The following is a 19,704-nucleotide window of genomic DNA, read 5'->3' as shown; positions in this document are numbered from 1 at the left end:
AGGGAATATGATTTGCTTGACTGTATGGAATAACCAGAGTTGGTGGGGAGGAAGTGGAACCTCAGCAGAAGAAACATTAAGTGAAATAACAGAAATGGCTTATTTGGAGGAACCTGAAAGTGACACCCTGGACTGGGTAGCTCCAGAAGGTATGTACTGGATATGTGGAAAGTATGCCTATGGATATGTACCTAAAGGGTGATATGGATCATGTGCTCTGGGAGTAATTAAGCCAAGTTTTTTCCTCCTCCCCATTAGACAAAAACAACTGTTGGGACTGGCTGTGTATGATGATTTAGCCAATCAGGTAAGGACAAAAAGAGCTGTAGAACCAAGCAACATAAAAATAGGACTCTGGAAAGATGAGGAATGGACAACTGACAAAATAATTAATTATTATGGCCCCGTTACTTGGATGAAAGATGGCACCCAAGGGGACAGAGAGCCAATTTACATATTAAATAAAGTAATTCAACTACAGGCAGTGCTAGAGGTAATTACAAATGACACTGCAAATATTTTAAAACACCTATCAAAGGAGAGTATAAAATCTAGAACATACATAATGCAAAATCGATTGGCATTAGATTATTTATTGGCTCAAGAAGGAGGTGTGTGTGGAAACTTCAACTTGAGTAACTGTTGTATTGAAGTGGATGAGAGTGGGAAAGTGGTGAAAGAATTAACAGACAGAATGATAAAGTTCGCCCATGTACTGGTCCAAACCTGGAGAGGAGTGAACCTATATGGAGTAAGTAATTAGTTTGGAGGATGGTTCTCCAATTGGAAAGATTTGGCTAAATTTGCAATATTGGGTTTCCTGGTCCTAATGATGTTACCATGTTTAATTCCCCTCATACAACTTGTAATAAAGATAACTATAAGCAGTGTGACTTTAATAACCACATAAGAGAAAGTGGGAAAAAGGAAACAATATTAATAATGAAGGTAGATAAAAGATCATTGAGAATAAAAAGTCCAAAGGATAAAGATCAAACCACACCAAAAAATAAGGATGAGGTGGGATATTATGAGATATTACAAGTATAAAAGAGTAAGTGAGTTAGAAGAAATAAATGGGGGATTTGAGTGAAAATTACAAGTTACTCTTTTATAATGAAAATTATATAGCAAGATTAGAAAACTCTTTGGTTCATTTTGTATATGAAATAGACTAGAAGATTCTTTTCTTTCATTCCTTTTTGATGTACCCTTGCCAGCTTTCTCTGTCCTTGCAGAAAACCCCCTGCCTTTTTGTTGTTTCTGCTGAAAGAAGTTACATCCTGGCTCGGTCATTCACATATAGGTGATACATTCCATAAAGACATGATACATTGTTAGAACAACAGGAAGATCTGACCAGGCTAGGGGGAATAAATAAGATAAGAACATGCATCAAAGGTAAAGCTTGGCAGCCCAGGAATAAATAGAAGATAAAACATTGAGGCCCAGGAAACAATGTCATGATGACCCCAAGTTGGTAATTTAGCATATAAAAAATAAGGGGGTGTAAGGGGAGGGCTTTTTAGGCATGCCGTGTTCTGTGCAGGGATATAAAATATATTGTTAAAGTAGTGAAATTTGCACTCGATCCAATTGGGAAGGGTCTTGGAGGCCGCGCTTGCAGCTGCTTTTCTTTCCTACAATAAACCTTTGAAATTGTGAACCAGAGACTTGTCTTCGTGTTGTGAGTATTTATACAATTATTTGGGAATTTTAAATCTCACAGATGTAAAATGGAAACACCCAAATGTTTTATTGTTCACACATTGATATGTATGTAAAATAAAAATAAAAAAACTTTTGAAAAAAAAAAGAAAAAGAAAGTAGAACTCTTGAAACAGCTGGCATTTCAATAGGAAACTTTTATTGGGATAAAGTGATAGCCAAACAAGTTAGGAACTGAGGATTCACATGCATATCCGTTAGGTTAAAAGAGATAGAAACCTTTTCCCTCAGTCTGGTGCAGGGCAAGCCAATCTGTAGGTGTGAAGTTGTTTTGAGAACTTCAGGCTGAGAAGGTGATAAGTTATTCTCAGGCATTGCTTGCTGGAGGCTCCAGTGCTGAGACAAAACAGATGGCCCTCTAGCCATTCCCTCCCCTCTGACTCCCAGGAAGGTAAATCAAAGTATAGGATAGGCATGCAACAGGAAAAAGCTTATAAAGTGAGGAATGCATCTAGCTGAATGGCAGAGTCCCAATAGAGATCCATGACAGAAGCTCCAAGATAGATCCATTACAATTTCAAACAGTTGCTAGGTGATCAGTTGTAAGTAGAGGACTTACTGTAACTTGTTTAACTATAAAAAGATCTAACAACTGAAATTTCTCTTTGTTATTTCTAAATGTTTTATACTGTATTACAGAATCAGTGTTTGCTTCCATTTTTATAGTGAACCTGAGTGAATGTGTTACTTAGGAATTTGTGTTGGTACCAATTTATGCTTTTATTTATTATTGCATTAAAATAAACATGAAAGATATAATGTAAAGTAATGTAATTTTTCCTTTGTACATTAGATGTCTAAATGGGGCAATGGTAGCTCACTCTACTCCATTATAATAGTGGAGATGTTACCTAACTTTAAAAAGCTTATAATCAAAATAATTACATACATTTCTAAAGAATTTTGTAATACTCTTGTAGATTTCATACTACAAGCAATTATAAACCATATACATGTGTCTTTTGAATTTCTGTGTTTTCATAATCTCAGATATAAATTGATGTACGTATAACACATTTTAATGACATGATCTTCAAACACTGGAAACACAGAGGCTGGATCCAGATGTAGTCCTGTACAAGGAGACTATAGGAAACAGTGATATTTAAATGTTGGTTTAAATGTGTCTGTACTAAGAATTACTAAATAAAATTTAACACACATTTCTTTGTCCATTCATGGAGTGGTGCGGTGGCCTAGAAGTGGAGCTCTCACCTCACAATCAGTAGGCTGTGAGTTCAATCCTAGGTAGAGGCAGATATTTCTCTCTGGGCACAATGTGAATATATCTGCATTGTTGACAGGAATGGCATCCGGCCAGTAAACACTCTGCAAACTCCATTCAGTTGCCTAGAATTCCACTCCACAAGGGATTATGTGGTCATTAAAAGAAGATAATGATTTCTTTGTGCATTCATGTATCAGAATACAATATATACAATCATATAATGGGCCAAAATGATTCCATCTAATAAAACACTAATCCACATTGCATAAGAGTATCACCTACAAGGTAGATTATAAACCCACTTCCATAAATAATTTCCTAAAGAGTCAGGTCTCTACAGTGGAAGCCCAATAACTACATGACTATGAATTCATATTGGTAATAGCATTTTTAGCTTGAATATATTAATCCATAATAATTTTTTTTCAAAAATGAAGTCAAGTAGTTGTATTTTCTGTAATGAGATGCTTTGGAAGTAACAACAGTTTTGACATTTTGCATAATTGGATTTTATGTTATTTCAGTAGATTTTGCAGAGGTTGTCCACCATGCAATTACTGCTCAACTGGATGAAGTTAGTCTTGATAAAGTTAGGCAGAAGTTAGTCTGCCTTTGCCTGCCTACCAGCCATCGCTGCCTGCCTTCTGCCATGGCCCTGCCTGATTGGAATTTGATCTGTGATCTCCCTAGGTGAGTGAGGCTCTGCAAACCCCAGTTGCCTACATGCCGCTGCTGCTGCCAGTCCCAGTTGAGTCCCGACTCCTGGGCAGCCTAGGCTGCCACCACAGTGCTACCACTGCCACCCTCTCCCTTGCCACCACAAGCCCTGATTGAGTTCTGACTCCCAGACTGGCCTGGGCCACCACCACTGCCACCCTTGCCCTTGCCACCACTCCCACCACAAGCCCCAGTTGACTCCTGATTCCAGTTCTGGGTGGGCCTAGGCCCCCACTGCTGCACCACTGCTGCCACCTTTGCTGCTACCACTGCCACAAGACTTGGTTGAGTCCGAGCTCCCAGGCAGTCCTAGGCTGCCACTACCGTGCTGCCGCCACCTTTAGCACTCACGGCCTAGTTAGATGCCCCCCCCCCACTGTCCCTGCCTGGCTTGCTTTGCTGCCAGCACCGTGGCTCCATCCCATGCAGCACTTGTGGTCTAGTTGGCTGCCCCCTACCCCTAGCCTCCAGCTTACCTGGCTTGCTGGTGGCAGAGAGGAAGACAAGCTAGTGCTGGCCCATCGACACCTGGGCTCCCACCAGCCTGCATCTCGCTCCCCGCCTGGATTCTCCACAGCTGCTGGGCCTTGACTGCTAGGGGCAGGGGTGGGGAGCATGACACTATGCCGCCTGCATTGCCCTTTCGCCTGCTGTCCTTCACTCTCCCGTCCACCAGCCCATGGGCTTTGGCTGAGAGAATGGTGCAAGTCAAGCCTCACCAGAGCAGATCTTCCTTCCCTGCTGTCAGCCTTACCTTCCAGCCCATGGAGCTCACATTGTTCTCACAGCAGCAACCCGCACTCAGCCAAAATGAGGGAGGAGCGGCTGGCAAAGGGGCGATGCGGGCAGCATAGCCTCATGCTTCATGGTTGCCTCCCACAGCCCTGGCAGCTGTGAGCCCCAGCAGCTGTGGAGAATCCGGGCAGAGGACGAGATGCGGGCTGGTGGGGAGCTGAGTGGCAATGGCTCTGCCCTGGCTGACTCATCTTTTCCTCTGCCACCAGCTGCAGAAGGAAGGTAAGTTTGCAGGCAGTCAGGAAAGCCAAACTGCTGCCTAGCCCAGAGCTGCCAGTGAGGTGGGTGAGGCTGCAGTGCATGCCTTACTTGAAGTTCCCAGCCCTTTCCCCAAAAGAGGGAGGAGAGGAAGTCCCACTCGCAACCCCTTTGTTGGACCCAGAAGCCTTGCCTGCTGGCCTTTCCAGGCAATGTGGGACTGGGCATGATTGTCCATTCATGCCTAGTCCCTGGGACTCTAGGAGAATGGCTGGGAAGAACCCTCATCATGAGCGATGCTGCCACGCACTTGAAAAGTACATCATTGGAAGTGTGCGTGTGTGTTTGTTTCAGGTGGGTCTCCTAGCTTTAGAAGGAGAGAGGGAAGGAGGAAGGGAAGGGATAGAAAGAGAGAGAAAGAGGAAGAGAGAGGAAGAGAGAGGGGGGAGAGAGAAAGAGAGAGGGAGGGAGAAATAGAGAGAAGGGGGAAGAGAGAGGGGAAAAGAGAGAGAGGGGAAGAGAGAAAGAGAGAGGGAAAGAAAGAAAAAGGGAGCGAGAAAGAAAAAGGAAGAAAAGAAGAAAAGGGATAGACAAAAAAAGAGGTGGGGATGGAAGGAAGGGACAGAAAGAAAGAAAGAAAGAAAGAAAGAAAGAAAGAAAGAAAGAAAGAAAGAAAAAGGAAGGAAGGAAGGAAAGAAGGAAGGAAGGAAGGAAAAAATGAATAAGATATATGGATGGATGAATGGATGGATGGATGGATAGATACATGGAGGAAAGGAGGGAGGGAGAGAGAGAAAAAGGAGAGGAAGGACACAACCCCTGGCTTCAGAAGACTCTTTGAAACAGCACGACTGGCCTAGAAGTGATCTTGGAGATCATCTTCTAGTCCAACCCCCTGCTCCAGCAGGAGATCCTTACAGAATCATAGAATAGCAGGGTTAGAAAGGAGTGAGTGAGTGTGTGTGTATGGCTATCAAAACTCCAAAAACAGGTCAAGTAGCTCAGGAGAGGTCATGCCCAGCCGATCACATGACCAGTAAGCCACACCCACAAATTAAGCCATGCCCACAGAACTGGTTGTTACAAAAGTTGGATCCCACCCCTGGTAATAAACCTATAAATTTGATTTCTAGGTAAGCATTTTTAATGATTAGACAAAGAAGGTTCTCCAGAAACCTACTTTGAAAATATTTTAAATATGACCATAGACTTCCCTCTTATGTACTGCATATGCCTAATACAAATATATTTTCCTGTTTGCCTTTCCAATATATAGTATTTTTCGGACTATAAGATGCTCTGGACTATAAGTTGCACCTAGCTTTTGGGGAGGAAAACAAGGAAAATAAACCTGCCTCTGCCTCCCAGCAATTTGCCTCCTTGCAGCTAACAGCAAACAGCCTGGTCAGCTTCAGCACAACCTGATTTAGCAAGAGCAGCTGGTTGGTGGTTGGATTGGCCTCCTGGAATACTGACGATCAGCTGTTCCAGGATGCAGGGATCACAGCCACCCATCAGCACCATCACTGCTGCCACCTATAGCCACCTCTGCACGCCCCATTTTCAGCCTCTGCGCATCCAATTTTTGGCTTCAGCTGATCTTCGATATTCTGGGAGGCCGATCCAACACCAATCAGCTGCTTGTGCTAAATCAGGCTGTGCTGAAGCTGACCAGGCTGTTGACTGTTTGCTGCAAGGAGGCAAATTGCTGGGAGGCAGAGGCCAAAGGTGGGGGGCAGCGGGTAGGCTGGATTTCAACAACATTCACTCTATACACAGACATTTCCACCCACTTGTTTTTGGTGGGACTGTGTCTTATAATCCGAAAATATGGTAATTCTGAATAGAAAAAAGGATAACTTCAACTATAAGTTAAAATAAGTCAAAGTACCCTTTGATTTTATTAAAATATTAACCTGATATATTTTTACACTTAGAGCATTGAATAGTATAGGGTACTATTCATAATTATTATTTCATGCAATAGTATTTCACTTTTACAAAGGGATAATGTGTTCTATCTCCAAAAATTCAGCAATATGTTAATCAATGTTTATTTTCAATAAAGGTAACTATGTCCAATTTATAGGTTCTAAAAAATATCACTTGAGTAGTGGTTTTTTTTATCAAGATCTAACACTTCACTTATAAATCTGCTTTCATCAGTAGCATATCCAATGGAAAAGAGAGTTGCAAAGCAGGGATTCATGGACATAACTCCTAACACAATTCCAGGCAAATGAAATGAGGCAGATTGTCCATTCTTCCTACACTGGTTTAGAAAAGATCATTACACTATTTTCTAACTTTCATTTACAGTAGGGCTGTCAAACCCGTGGCCCGGATGTATCACACACTGTCCACGCCCACACTCGGTTTAGCAAAGGAGAAAAAAGTCCCAATACATCACGTGACACTGCCATAACACAAGTTTTATACCCCTGATTTAGAGGGATCATACCAAACTACTATATGCTTTCCCCAGACCTTACACTGGGGCAAGACAAAACACAGCAGCATCAGACTTTAATCTATGACTGGAATAGAACTCCAGAATTTCTGGTGATAAATAGATATTTCCTGAATTATTCTGTCAAGAAAAAGGCCAGGATTTTTTGGTGCAAATTATATATTAAACATTAATCCCTTCCTTGGAATCCTGGAGTGTGCCAGGCCTTGAAGTAAGTCTGTGTCCTATCTTACTGTGAACACCATTGGGTCATTACTATTTTTCATTTTTTAACAGACTTAACAGACTTAACAGACACAGCATGCTACAGACTTAACAGACAGCATGCTACAAACTACTCTCAGCCAGAAACTTGATTAATAATCCTACACAGTGCTTAAATTCTGTTTTTATAGTATTTTTCCTTTTATCTCTATGGTAAACTACTATCATTATCTTAGAGGCTCCGAATTCGTATTTATGAGAGAATGGTGTTTATAATTTTCCTTTATGCCTTTTAATTATTATCACTTCCTGCACATAAGAATCTAGAAAATCCTCAGTAGCTCTCATGGCTCAGAGTCTGAATCTAAGGATGTTGTTCCAGCCTTCTTCCATTACCTTAATATCAGGTGTTCATTGTTTTTGTTATGGCCTTCCTTTCTGGTTGCTTCTTTAACACAACAATAAAACCATTTTGTTTTCTTTAAAGACAACTTTAATTTTAGAAGGAAGGAGGAAGCAAAATGGCTAATGTTGGAAGTTAAAACCCACTCCTCTCCTAGAAGAATGAAATATTCTAGGAAATATTAAAAAAGCAGGATATTTTATTTCCCTGGATGAGAAAAGGAGAAACATGTCTTTAAAGACAAAGCAACTTCCTGCAGTTCCCTGGCCCCACCCTTCAGCACCAGGGTGATGGGATCAGGGCATGATAGGATTAGCCCTCTACCCATCTTACCACATGGCACCTAGGAAGATTACATCACCCAGCAAGATTCAACCAAGCTACTCCTGCATGACCCCATGGGAGTCTGACAACCAATCAGGATACTCTTCCTGTGTATGTGTGAATGGCTTCACCCTTGGACAGCAGCTGGATCTCATTTCTCTGTTTAGCCTTTAACACCCTTGCCTGTTGCTAGCTCCTTCGAGCCATGATCAATAGAACAGGGAAAGCAAGGGTGGGGCATCAGAATTTGGGACCTTCTGCATATAAGAAGAAAAGCTGTGCAGGCTGTGATTGAAGGGTGAGAAAGGAAAATTTTATTGTTGTTGTTTTCCTTGTGAAAGCCCAAAAGCAAAGCCTAGTTCAGAAAGTGTGATGACCCGGGACGTGGCACAAAGGCAACACAATCAGATAAGCAATAACAGTCCCTTTATTATCTCCAACTTTGCCCCCAGTGTCTAAGTTACATTCTGGCTGGAGAAAAATTCTCCCAGGAACAGCCTTTGACTGCAGAAAATTAAATCTAAAACATGAGCAATACAAACTGTAACTTAAAGTCCAAACAAGCCAAACTGAAGTAATTAGTTTGGCAGGGCAGGAGCAAGAATTTTAGACTTGAAGGCATGTCAAAACTTAAATGGTTAGGAAGATGCTAGGAACACAGATAAGCCACGACAACACAGGTTAAAGTCGCGTTTGCTCCCAGCAACCTGCCGCACACAGCCTGCCTTTCTTATCAACTGTCTTCCCAGCTGTGGCTAATTAAGGGAATCAGGGCCCTTTCCTCCCCCGTAAGCCATGAAACCCATGTTGCTCTCTTCTCTGTTCCTCCCTGCATGCCCTAGGATGTAGTGGAGGTGGGCCTGGTTCTTCCTTTGAACTCCCTCTCCCTTGTTCTATCTCCCCCCTGCTCTGCCCAGCCAGACTTTGCCCTTCCCCAGCCTCCTCCACAGCCAACAGAGCCACACTCCCATTCCCTGTCAGCTGTCTGGCTTCCTCCTTGGATTCAGACTCTGACAGAGGCATGACAGGAAGTGCCAGTACTCACTGCATAGGGGCAGCAGGTCTTTTCAGATCCAAAAGGGGCCTGAAAATTGTGGGCTAAAAAGGAGGGCCAGTACTCACCGGATTAAAAAAGGTGGCAGGTCCTCCTGGACCCAAAGGGGGTCTGAAAACTGTGGGCTACTGTTCCTAGGAAAGGAAGGACCAGTACTCCCTCCAGTGTCTGCCTGGACACTTTTTTGTCCGAAATTCATGGGCTGATGGTTTTTTTTTCCTTTTTGTGCATGACTGAGCCAAAGTGAGCCCCACATCTGAGTAGGAACATGGGAAGCGGCAGTTCAAAGGTAGCAATTAGGACTCCCCTAGGAGATTTGCTAGAGGCTTGGGAACAAGAGAAGTACGTAAGAAATAGGCTTTGCTGACGGATGACACAGGAAGACAAATTTGGCCAAATAAAGGTACTTAAAAGAAAAGGCAATATATAAACAGGATCACATGGGTTTTTTATTTGTTTGTTTGTTTAACTTGAGATTTATTGTGGGAATGATCAGTGTGTGCGTAAACACACTGTGCAGTTCTGTTTTTCCTCTTATTTTCTCCTCCTCCTTGTGTATGTGTGTCTAGATCTTTGTGCACCCATGAGGTAAATTGTAACTGTAAAATGTCTCCAAACCAAAAGAAAAAAAAATGCTACAAAATTATTAAAAACACTGAAAGAAAATGCCTTCATCCAGTCTGCTCTGGCCAGCTAGACAGAGTGAAGAACACTGAGTTCAATTTTCTTTCCTCTTTGTGCTTTTAAGAAAAGCCCAAGGTTTTGAGTGAATGTTTTAAGTTAATTTACAGGAAAGGTTTCATTCTTGCATTTGCTGTGTGTTTGAATGATTCTATCTGTCCATCTAGCACATCAAGTTCTGAACACCTTGGACTTCTGTCTGGTGGGAGGGAAATTTGTCCAGCATGTTTGTATTATCTGTATTGTAAAATTAGCTGCATACACAAGCACACACACAGAGGCACACCATTCAGAATTAGACAGAGGTGATCCCCTTAACCTATCTCCACACAAAGCTACTCCTAGCTTCCTTTTTTGTGTTTTGTGTTTTGTTTTGTTTTCTCTGTGGCACTAAGGTCCAAACAGTCATCTCCCTGCTAATCCCATGGGGGAGGGGGCATCCCCTTGTTGGAAGAATTTCCTTCTGGGTTCAGTTCCAAATGGGGAAAATACACTGGAAACATGGAGGCAGTTTGGAAAGATGGTTTAATGGTGGATGGGATCACATGCCTTGGAGCTCTTGGATGAAGAAAAGGGAAGAGATGCTGAGAGTCCCTAAGTTTTTTGCCTTCTCTGGACTTCAAACTTCCTGGGTCACAGGAAATGTATCCTGATTGGTTGTCAGACTCCCATGGGGCCATGCAGGGGTAGCTTGGTTGAATCTTGCTGGGTGATGTAATCTTCCCAGGTGCCATGTGGTAAGATGGGTAGAGGGCTAATCCTATCATGCCCTGATCCCATCACCCTGGTGCTGAAGGGTGGGGCCAGGGAACTGCAGGAAGTTGCTTTGTCTTTAAAGACATGTTTCTCCTTTTCTCATCCAGGGAAATATAATATCCTGCCTTTTTAATATTTCCTAGAATATTTCATTCTTCTAGGAGAGGAGTGGGTTTTAACTTCCAACACTAAATGGCAGCATATAGTGTAAAGAGCTCTGGTATTTCCTTTATATATTTCTATTTAACCGACTGCAGACTCAGGTAATCACTGTTCAAATCCAAATTTTCCTGCTAGTGGAACAGGTTTAATAATATAGTTCTTAATCAGAATGAAGGATTTTCTCAGAAAATTTGAAATAATTTCTATTAGAGTTTTTAGAAAGTTTTTAAATTAATTAATTTCTGCCTCTCACTCCAAGAATTCAGTTTTATTTTGGAAAGTTATAACTCTCCAAGCAACTCTGTCTTCCGATACCATATCTTATTCCTGATTGCAGCCAAGTATTATTCCATAGTTTGTACAATTCTTTATAATTTCTACTGAAATATCCCCTAAATATTTTGTGTTTATAAACATTTAGTTTCTACTTTTTAGAACTGCTTTATGTCCTTACTGTCAGTAGAATCTTGTTTTTGTCTTAATTTCATTAGCTATCAGAGTTATTTCAACATAACGATATAGTTATCATAATTGGACTCTAACTTTTAGTTTTGAATCCATAATCATTCCTTGTGTATTACTACATTAAATTACTATAGTTTCTCTAGATATAATATTAATGAAAACTTTTCCATAATTGATAGTATTACCCATTAGAGCGAGGAGGAAGGGAATGTTGCGGGTCCCATCCCTGAGGGAAATACACCTGATGGGACCCAGAAGAAGGGCCTTCCCTGTGCTGGCTCCCTCTCTCTGGAATACCATTCCCCCAGAGATTAGAATGGCCCCCACTCTAATACTCTTTCGAAAGGCACTGAAGAGCTGGTTTTGCCAGTGGGCCTGGGGAACCCAGAGAGGGATGGAGCCCATCAAATGGCTAGTGTGATCTGCTGTTGTTGGGGCAGGGGGGTGGGGATTGTCTCCTCCCCCCCCCAATTTTTTGTTCTATTGTACTTTACTAATTTATTTAATTCTTTTTGTTAGTTTTTATTGTTTTTTATTTTTATTTTTTTGTTTTAAATATGGTTTTACATTGTGTAAACTGTCTTGAGTCACCATGAGCAAATAGGTGGCAATATAAATTGAATAAATAAATAAATAAATTACAATGGTTCTATATATTTCAGATGGGTAATTTTATAATTCTGTTATTCCAAATAATTCAGTTGTCATATAAATTGTATCACATTTTATATTTTCTTACATTCCTTAAACTTATAATTTTATATATTGCTATATTAGTTTATAGTTTTTTTTAATTCTAATCAATTGTGTTCTTCTTTTTTGCTGGTCAATGACCAAAATAAAATGAATGAATGAATGAATGGCTTCACATCTACAAGTTAGTGGCCTATTTGATGGTTAAAAGAAATATCTTATAAGAGCTTGTCAGGTTTTGTAATCAGGTATTATATACTCTTTCTGGAATAAGCATATATAGATACATAATTATGAGGTAATATTATTCCTTCTACTTATGGAATTCTACAAGTATGGATAGAAGTGGTTCTAGATTTAAGATAGCCAGTTCTACACAATGTCAAGAGTATTGAGGATGGAGATTGAAAATGCCAAGGTTTAAGCCATCTGAAGCAATGATGGGAATGAATCAGCAGATTTTTGGCTGTTATCCTTTTATGAGTCTGTGTAATAAGAATGGCAATGCTGGCATTGATTTTGCTGATACCGAAGGAGGATTCGGACCCTCAATATATACAAAATTATAGGCTGATTTCTTTGCTAAATACTGACTACAAAATATTTACTTCTATTATAGCAAATAGACTAAAAAGAATGTTAAATGAGCATATACATAAAGACCAAAATGGATTTCTCCCAACCAGACAAATCAGGAATAATTTAAGATTAGTATTAGATGTTTTAGAATTTTACGAAGCCCACCCTGAAAAACAAATAGCACTTATGTTTTTAGACGTGGAGAAGGCCTTTGATAATTTAAATTGGCAATTTTTAATCCCAAAAAATTGTAATATGAATTTAGGCACCAATTTTTAAAATATTATAACAACTATTTATGATACAAAACAGGTGAATATTATAATAAACGGGGAATATACCCGCCCAATAAAAATAGAAAAAGGAGTCAGATAAGGCTGCCCACTCTCACCCTTGCTCTTCATATTATCACTAGAAGCATTATTAACGCGAATTAGACAGAACCCAGACACAAAAGGATTAAAGATTAAGAAAGAAGAATATAAGTTGCAAGCATTTGTGGATGATATGATTTTTTTTATTGAAGAGCCAGTAGAAAGAGGACAAAAATTGATGAATGAATTACAACAATTTGGAGCAGTAGCAGGACTAAAAATTAATAGGAAGAAAATGAAATTAATGACTAAAAAATTAACAGAAAAACAGAAATTAGAAATTAGAAGAAGTTATGGAACTACAAGTGATAAAGAAAGTTAAATATTTAGGAATATGGTTGACAGCACATTGTAAGACACTAAAGGAAAACAATTATGATAAATTAATGCAACAGATAAAGAAGGATTTAGAAACATGGGGCAAACTGCAACTTTTATTATGAGGCAGGATTGCTGCTATTAAAATGAATATTCTTCCAAAATTCCTCTATATATTTCAGATGATTCCAATGAAAGTACACAAAAAGTTTTTTGAAAAACTTAATAAAATAATTGCAAAATTCATTTGGCAAGGGAAAAAACCTAGAATAAACTTAAAGGCAATCCAGGATATGAAGAGCAGGGGAGGGCTGGCACTTCCAATTGGGAGTTGTATTATAGTGCAGCCTCTTTAGTATGGTTGAAGGAATGGGTGAATTTAACCAATAAGAGAATATTACTCTTAGAAGGCCATGACTTACAGAGGGGGTGGCATGCTTTTTATGAGTTGGGAAAACTAGCCAGAAATATTTTCACAGACGCCTAATTAGAGATTCATTATTGACTAATTCGAAGAAAATATGGAAAAAACACTACTTAAAGATACCAATCTGGATCTCAACAATGGAGGCAATGACCCACCCAAATAATCTGGACATTACTAAAATGATTAAATATAAGGACCTATTGGATACGCAAGGAAATCTGAAATCGTGGCAAGACCTTTAAGATCAGTTACAGAGAAGAACTCCTTCTGAATCTTTGTGGATTACAAATAATTTTGGCTGACTGATGGAAAAAGTGGAAAGGCAGATATTTATTTTGAGAACATGGGAAGAAGACTTGGGATTTAGTACGACATTTTGGAATATTGGAGTATTAAAGACTGGGGGCACAGCAGGCCTTAAAATACTAATTGATAGAAGACAAGACAGTCTAAAAGACATTCTTAAGGATAAATATTTTTCCTCTTTCCCTTTTTACTTTTTGATTTCTTTTTGATTTCTTTAATAAAGTATGGGCAGTGTTGATTGACTCTGTGGACTATTGGAATATTGAAAAACTAAAGACTGGGGTTACAGCAGGTCGTATGGATTGTAAACTTAATTGTTTGTGATACTGAGATACTGAAGATTGATTGAACTTGAATTGGAGGGAATTGGATTGGTAATATGGTCTCTTTTTAAAAAATCTGACATATGGGATATCAAAGTGTCGGGGTGCTATTGGTGATCAGCTTTTGGTTGGTTTGCCCTTAGCTGTTAGTAGGATTGGTGGGTGTACCTGTTGCTAGCTTACAAATAGGGGAAAGAAGAAAAAGAAGGAATTAATATTAGCTGATGAGATGAAAAGCAACTCAAATTTAACTAAAATAGGGAAGAAGGCATCTTCTACACCATCATCAGCCTCCTCAAGTCCATCTAATCAAAGGTCACTAGAGAGCATGTTACAGATGGAGAAATCAAATACTTTCCAAAACAAAATGCTGGGGATGTTTCAGTCATTACAGGAGTCCATGACAAAAAAACATAATGAGATAAAGAAAGATGTAGGGGAAGTGAGAAATGACATGGAAGAGATGAAAGAAAAAAAATTCAAAATATGGATGAAAAATTTGAGAACTTTCAGCAAATGTTAACAAAAAATGAGCAAAGGATTCAGAAAATGGAGGAGAAATCAGGACAAGTAGAGAAAAAAGTGGATGACATAAATTATAAACTGACACAAGCAAACAAAGAGCTAAAAAGCACTGTGACAATGTTGGAAATAGAAAAAGCAGCTCACTATCTGAGATTTCAGAACATAGAAGAGGAGAAGGGGGAAGATCTACCAGGCACAATGAAAGAGTTGTTGGCAAAGGCGCTAGGGATGGATAAGCAGGAAATGGAAGCAGAAACAGACAAAATTTTTAGCATATACAAGAATTACGCAAGGCAGCATAATCTTCCAAGAGAAGTACATGTGAGATTTGTGAAAAAAATCAATGAGACAAAATACTTAACAAGGCAAGAGACAAACCATTGCAACATAACGTAGTCTTGAAACAGATCCCTAGGAGAGTAAGAGACGTACGGAAACAATAGCATTTTTTGACCACAATGTTGATTAAATACAATGTAAATTTCAGATGGCTGATACCTGAGGGAATATTAGTTACTTGGCATGAAAAAAAGATATAGATTGGACTCATTGGACAAAGCAATGGAATTTTATGATCACCACTTCAACATGGAAGAGGGACAAGAAGTGAGGGGAGAAATAGTATATAAAGGACAAGAAGTGCCAATGACAGAAGAAAAGTGCACATGGAGAAGGAAGCTGATGTCATAATAAAGCAGAATAGGGGAACAGAATCTGTGGAACCTATCTGATTTCTGCCTGCCTGGAGGCCCCTAAGGGCCAAAAGTCACCCTGGAGGAGTGACAAAGATAGAGGGGAATCCCCATAGATCACGAGGAGAAGTGCAATCTACCATTAGATTTGGGGAAAGCCCCTTGAAACTGGCAGGAGAGAAGACAGCCATTATGGCTGAACTGAAGCTGTGACAGCTGGGAAAGAGAAAGGAAGGAAAAAATCAAGGAGCAGTGTGGCTGTACTGGGTGAGACCTCTCGCTAACTTTCTGCTGAGGAATTTATCCCAATTTAAATAATAAGGAGTTTGGAATAGAGGGATTCAAAACAAAAGGGGGTGCTTTTTAAAGCTCTCTAAAAATAGCAGAAACTAAGTTTCAGAGCTATTGACAGATCCAGAAAAGAGAGGGAGTTAATTTTAAATTAAAAGATTAAATGGTTAGTCCCAGAGGGGATGTTAGTTTCGTGGGAGGAAAGGAAAATTAAAATAGATTCTATGGAAAAGGCCCAGGAATTTTATGAAAGGTTGATAGGCCCGGAAGAGCAGAGCAGTAAGGATGAATTAGAAACGAACTCCCAAGAAGATCAAGACCAACATAAGAACAGATATAGAGGTTTAGGAAACCAAGGAAATAGTCAACCACATCAGGAGAGAGAAGAAGATAGGATACACCTCCAGGCACAAAGAGAAACTGGAGCAGTCTCAAGGCAAAGAGCAAAACAAAATTAAATAATGGAAGAAGAAAGGAAAATATTGTCATTTAACATAAATGGTTTAAACTCTACCATAAAAAGGAAAATGACAATAGCCAAATTAATCAAGCAAAACGCAGACATAGTATGTCTACAAGAAACCCATATAAAGAAATCAGATGAAAAATATTTAGAATGCCCAAAATTAGGGAAGCTATTTACTGCACCGGCAGATGTTGGGAAAAAGAAAGGGATCACAGTGTATGTGAAAGAGGACATGAAAGCAAAGTTAATATAGTTGGATCCTGATGGAAGATCTCTGGTTTTGCAGATCTGGATCAATGCTATTCCAATCCTTTTAGTGGTAATTTATGCCCCGGATGGAAAGCAAAAAGAGTTTTTTAAATATTTATATGAAAAAATAGGATTGGAAAAAAGAAATATTTGTATCATAGGGGACTTTAATGCTATTGCTGATTACCAAAAAGACCACAGAATTGGGGGGAGGAACAGGGGAAAAAAAGAGAGCTTCTGAAAATGTGTATGGAAATGATGAGGTAGTTAAATTTGATTGATAAATGGAGAAGGTTAAACCCTGAGAAAAAACAATTTACATTCTATTCAAACCCCCACCAAATATGGACACGAATTGACATGGCATGGATGAATGGGGAAATAGCAAATGAAATAAAAGGGATTGAAATCTTACCCAATGAATGGGCAGACCACAGTCCAATTCAGATAATCTGGAAAGGTAGAAAAAAACCCGGGAAAAGGTGAACATTAAATACGCAGTTAATTAGACAAAAAGAATATACGAACAAACTTAAGGAGGAATTAAAGTATTTCTTAATGGAAAATAACAATGGAGCAACTATGAAACAAAACATTTGGGATACAATGAGGGCAGTAATAAGAGATATAACAATTTCTTATAATGCCAAGAGGAAAAAAGAAAAATATGCCCAGTAAAATAAATTACAACAAAAAATTAAAGATTTAGAAATTCAATTACATAGTACTCCAAAGAATTCAAGATTGCAAAACCAGATGACAATAATTAAACACAAATTGAATTTAATTGAACAAGAGAGAATGATTATAAATCTGAATACAACTAGACAAACTTATTTTGAACACGCTAATAAGCCAGGGAGATGGTTGTCCTATAGACTTAAAAAAGGGAAAGAAAAAAGATTGATTTACCAATTAATAGATGGAAATGGTGATACACAACAGGGGATAGAACAGAAAAAAGAAATTGCCCATAAGTATTTTGAAGACTTATATAAAAAGGAGGTCAATGAGGACAGGATAAGAAACTATTTAGATAAAATGAAGGATAAAGTAATTGGGGAAGAGATGAAAGAATTATTAAACAAAGATATTACTTGGTCTGAATTGAAAACAGCAATAGAGACCAGAAAAATAGTAAATCTCTGGGACCAGATGGGATCCCAGGGGAACTATACAAGGCAATAGGAGAACTAATAGGACTAATAGGAGTACTGTAATTTTAAGCACTTTTAAACAACCAAACAATTACTTTTAGTTCAGAACACTAGAAATCCAACACTCCAAATTCCAAAAATCACCAAATAATCCAAAACTGTTTCTTCTTGCTTCTTTTTTCCACTTTCCTTTTCCAGGGGCTCTGTTATCTTGTAATAAAGTTTCAGTTACAATGTAGCCTTTGGAAGTCTTGTTAAAATTCCACTGTTAATTCTTTTTATTTCCAGGTGATACTCTCTGTTGTTTCCAAGTCCCACCCTTTCTTTTTTCCTGTACTTTCCTCCTTTTGAAGGCTTTAGAATATCCAGAAAGTCTTTATGTTCCCTTTGACACTTTAATTTCAGCTTAAAATAGCCTGTTAGTGTCAAAGTAGATTAACACAAATTTCTTGCTTAAATCTCTTCTTTTTAGCATTCAAAGCCAATTGCAGCTGTCAGTGTGAGAAAAAAAAAATCTTTTTTCCTTTTCCCTCTCTCCTCCACTGCTTTAAAAATCTTCTTTTAGGAGTAACAGTCTTGATAATTTAAATTCCAGGGTACCTTGCATAGATGTTATCTCTGCTTAGCCTGGTCTGTCAAGCTCTTCCTTTTGTCTTCCTCCTGCTCAATCTTGTCCAGTCGGGTTCCTCTTTGAGGTGGCCATTTCTGACCACTGCTGCAACCACCTTCAGGAAAGGGAGTAAAGACCAGCTGAGGAGGAGAGATGCGGCTCCCCTCAACTCAGCTGGCAGTCTCTCCCCTCTTTGCCACCTCTACAGGGTGGCTTCAGCCCCGTATCCAAAGGATTGGGGCACTCCAGCAGCAAGCATGGATCAAAACCACGCACGGATTTCAGTCTGTCACCGAAGAAACCCAAACCAGAAGCCAGCATCATTTTTTTCTGTCACTGGACATTGTTGGTCTGTGGGTTCTTAATAAGTTAAAAGTTTTCCTTATATCTCCAATACCTGGTGTGTGTGCTGGGGTGGGTGGATGTGTGGTTGGGTAGGGAGAAGCATGCATGTGTAGGGTACTTTCTTTCTCCATTTAATTGTATAATATTTTGAGTTAAAAGACATAGCCTTGCTGCCATGTTGTCAAATTATCAGTATTTTAATAACTTCCAACTTAGTATGAATGTGACTTCTGTCTGTCACTCCCTTTTTTGATAGTATGTTTCAGTTTGTTCTTGCTCAAATATCATTTGTCTGCAGTTTGTCTGCCACATTTAGTTTCTTCCAGGCAAATCTTTCCTCTTCAGTCGACTATTGCCACAAAGTTAGGACTTATCTTCCATCTGCATTGATTTACCAGTCTGCAGCAACTGTTAGCAATTATATCCTGGTAATAGAATGCATAAACATTTTCCAGATATGCAAAGAATCGCTGCTTCAAAACCTTGCCAAATGTTTTTGTTTTCCCAAGTTACAAATTCCACTGGGGTTTTAAAAAACAAATGTACTGGTTTTATCATTTTCCAGTCACTTAAGGTGGTTTTCATCACAACAAAGAAAGATAAAGAAAAAATAGTAATTAAAAAAATATATCTGGATTTCAAAGCAGTGATATTCTGCATATCAGCCAAATATACTGCACTACCAGAACCATGAATGAAAAGTTTCTGTAATGTTAGCTGAAACAGAATTCATTGAATAAGCATGAAATTGCTTCATAAAGGAATGTTGATTTTAAAGTTCATTATTCTGTCTGCATGCGTGCATTTTTATTTTTTAGCTTTGTCTATATAAATTTTATAATATGTACGGTCATGTATTTATGGACCAATGTACACATATACTCTACTAAAAGTATGCATATTCAGTGAATGAAATCATAAAAAGGAAGGCAAATGTCATTTTTAAGCTCCTGTGGAAAGTTGTGTCAACACAGCAGCAAAGAAATTATCCAATGTGTGTGTGTGTGTGTGTGTGTGTGTGTGTGTGTGTGTGTGTGTGTGTGTCTATGCTAGCTTGTAGTATTCTTAAGATGGCTTTGAGTCCAACCAGCATTAGCTCATGACAGGAAGAGCTTAAGTGTGCAATGCAGAGTTGCAGAATGCTTCAACTTAAAACACATCTGA

At 39.1% G+C, this 19,704-nt stretch overlaps 1 protein-coding gene across 7 annotated transcripts in view; it reads right to left on the bottom strand.

The window, feature by feature from the left end:
• Nucleotides 1–19,704, bottom strand: part of DMD (dystrophin) — a 1,342,375-nt gene that overhangs the window by 236,938 nt on the left and 1,085,733 nt on the right. The window lies entirely within an intron of this gene.

This window comes from Pseudonaja textilis, chromosome 8 (assembly GCF_049901715.1).
Source record: "Pseudonaja textilis isolate UNSWEBS1 chromosome 8, rPseTex1.2, whole genome shotgun sequence".
Classification (NCBI taxonomy): Eukaryota; Metazoa; Chordata; class Lepidosauria; order Squamata; family Elapidae; genus Pseudonaja; species Pseudonaja textilis.
Note: the sequence above shows the minus strand (reverse complement) of the source record. Positions and strands in the feature narration are given on the sequence as shown.